The sequence below is a fragment of the Triticum aestivum genome, chromosome 6A, assembly GCF_018294505.1.
Source record: "Triticum aestivum cultivar Chinese Spring chromosome 6A, IWGSC CS RefSeq v2.1, whole genome shotgun sequence".
NCBI lineage: Eukaryota > Viridiplantae > Streptophyta > Magnoliopsida > Poales > Poaceae > Triticum > Triticum aestivum.
In genome coordinates this window covers 118,445,338-118,448,567 of record NC_057809.1, presented here as the reverse complement: position 1 = coordinate 118,448,567, position 3,230 = coordinate 118,445,338, and positions in this window count along the sequence as shown.

Sequence of the window (3,230 nt, the reverse complement as noted above, 5' to 3'; positions counted from 1 at the left end):
GTTTTTCTGTTTCTCTTTGTAAGTTGGTTCTATTTTTATTTTGTGGATATTTTCGGGATATTAGGTGAGTGTAATGTACACACATAAACAATTTGCAATATGTGCGAAAATTACACTACTATATGATTATTGTTTGCGTACTAAAAAGGTGTAATTTAAGAGCGAAGTTGTGTGCAAGTTTTGCAAACTTTTTTGTTATTTTTAATGGACAATAATAATGCTCTTATTACTTTGATTTTACACTACAATAATTTGTTTCTTCTTAAAGGGTAATACTAATGACACTAATTTATTTTTCATTAGAAACACTTATTATTTTGATTTTATTTTAGTTTCTATTTTATTTCTTCTTCTTAAAGAGTAATACCAATGTTAATAATTCATTCTTCCTTAAAAAAACTCATTGTTTTGATTGTGTTCTAGTTTTTATTTCATTTCATTTTTTCCTTAAACAGTAATAAAGACTAATACGTAAGCCACTAATTCATTCTTTCTTGTAAACTTTGGTATTTTGGTTTTTAGTATTATTTTATTTCCTTTATTCTTTAATGATAATACCAATGCCACAAATTTATGTCTTGCCAGGAAACTTCCTTTTTGTGAAAATTACACTATTATATTCTTATTCCTACATATTATAAAAATGCGCAACTTCTGTGCAAATTGTTTGCAAAATATTTCATCATTTGTTTTATTATTTTCACTTCCTTTCTTCTTAACAGGAAATCAATGACACTAATTCATTGTGTCTTAGAAAACTTAACTATTTTAATTTTGTTTAAGTTTTTATTTCATTTTCTTTATTCTTTAAGGGTAATACAGATACTTTAATTCGTTCCTACTTAGGATTTTTTTGGTGAAATTTCACTATTTCTGCTTATTCTTGCATATTATAAAAAAGCACAATTTTCTATTCAAACCGCGTGCAAATTTTGCCATTACTGATTTTTTTTACTTTTCTTTCTTCTTAAATGGTAATACCGATACCACTAATAGATTATTTTGATCCGGAGAAATAGAGATGCCATGGATCAAATACCAATGCCACTAATTCATTCTTTCTTTAGAAAAAATTATTTTTGCAAAAAAATTCACTATTATGTGTTTATTCTTCTATATTATAACAAAGCGCAATTTATGTGCAGATTGTGTGCAAATTTTGTCATTATTTTTTGTAGTTTTTTATATCATTTTCTTTCCTATTTAACGGTATTTTTGCTTCATTTTTTATTTATATTTTCTGTTTCTATGTGTTTTTCTTTTTTTCTTTTTTCTTTCCTTTATTGGTTATTTTTTTGTGGGTTTTTGGATGAGTGTAATTATGTACAAACAAATACTATATAATATGTGCCAAAATTTTATGATAATATGATTATTTTTGCCTATTACAATAAAGTACAATTTTGGTGTAAAGTTGTGCGCAAGTTTTTTTAGTTCTCTTTCTTCTTAAAGGAAATATAGTGTCTCAGTTACACTCTCTGAAAATTATAGTAGAATGCAAAAATGCACTATTTTATGCTTATTCTTTACATATTTCAAAACATGTTATATCAGTGCAAATTGTGTGCAAGTTTTGAAATTTATTTCTTTTTTATTTTCTTTCTTTTTAAAGGGTTTCATTCTTTCTTAGAAAACTTCGTTGTTTTGATTTAGTTTTAGTTTTTTCTTCTTCTAAAAGTGTAATACCAATGCCACAAGTGTTCTACTGTGTTTGTTTATTCATTCTAGTCTGTACATAATCCCCATTGAAATATTCAAATCATTCTATATTTATGTACACATTATATTTATATATGAAGGTAGCAGTCATAAGTGTATGTCATGCATGAATGGTCTGTACGCATGCACCCGTAACTTAAAAATCCAATTTAAGTAAAGCATGAAAAAGGTAAATAAAGAACGTTAACATAATGAAGCATGCACCTTACGTTTAGAGGCATGCCTGACTGAAATATGTTTAGGTCGGTCGACTGACCCAAATCTTGTTTTTCGGCCGGTTGACTTGTAGCTAGTCCCATCTCCAATACATGATGTAAACGAAAAAAGAATTAACTTCTACATATTCATGCCTAGCCCTTGTTCCGGTGGTGCATCTAGCATTGTCGGAGGGCGTGTGGAGGTATGTCTCTGGCGGATCTTGTGGGATTTGGCCAGTCGTTGTCTTTGATGAATCTGTACAGACCCAGTTTTTATTCGTCTTTGTTCATGCGTCTTTAGATTGGATCCTTCCGACCTAAACTTTTCTTTATCAATGGTTTTGATAGAAAGACTGTAAGGGACCCCCTACAGTACAATTGGTGCAACAAATCCAAATTGCAAGTATTATGCCTTGAACTTGGGTGGGTGGGAAGACATCAGCCCCTTCCCACCACTAGGCTATGTCTTAGTCTACCTCTTTATCAATGGTGGTTGTTATTCTGGTGCGTTCGTCCTATGTGGCCTTAGCACGGCGACTTCCCCAGTGTCTACTACAACAAGTTGTGTCCGGCTTCAGCGAGGGAGGGATGATGATGGCGGAGCGTCTCTGGCTCACTTTAGTGCTTGTAGTCGTTGCTGGTTCACTACTAGAAAACGGCTATAGATAATATGGACATTAGTGACGCACCATGTATGTGGAGCAGTGGCACACTAGATATAAGTGCGCCATTAATGGCCATATTACTAATAACGCACCTGGTACGTGGTGCGCCATTACTAGTTTCGTCCTAGCCCCACACCCCTCCCCAGACTTACCAGTGGCGCACCAGGGGAAAGTGCGCCATTACTAGTTTTAACTACTACGGCACACCACACCCACGGTGCGCCACTACTAATATTTTTTTTCAAAACTAGCAATTGCGCACCACACACTCGGTGCGCCACTACTAACAATTGTTTTTTTATTTTTTTAAACTAGCAATGGTGCACCACATACCAGGTGCACCATTAGTAACCCTGGTTACCAATGGCACATTCTTAGGAGGTGCGCCATTGGTAATCTGAGAGCAGCTAGATATTTTTGGCAGTCACCTACCACACTCACTTTTCCCACTTCATTCTCTCCACCTCTACCAAGCTTGGTCTCGGCTGCCTCCTCCTCCTCACCTTATTTGCACCATAGATTCACCCAAATTAAGTGGTTAAATTTCCTTTTTTTGATACGTAAGTAAGGGGAAAGCTTTCTTTATGTTATAGATCTACTTTTTTCTCCCTCCAACAACGTACACACTTTTTATGGCCTAGATCTACGT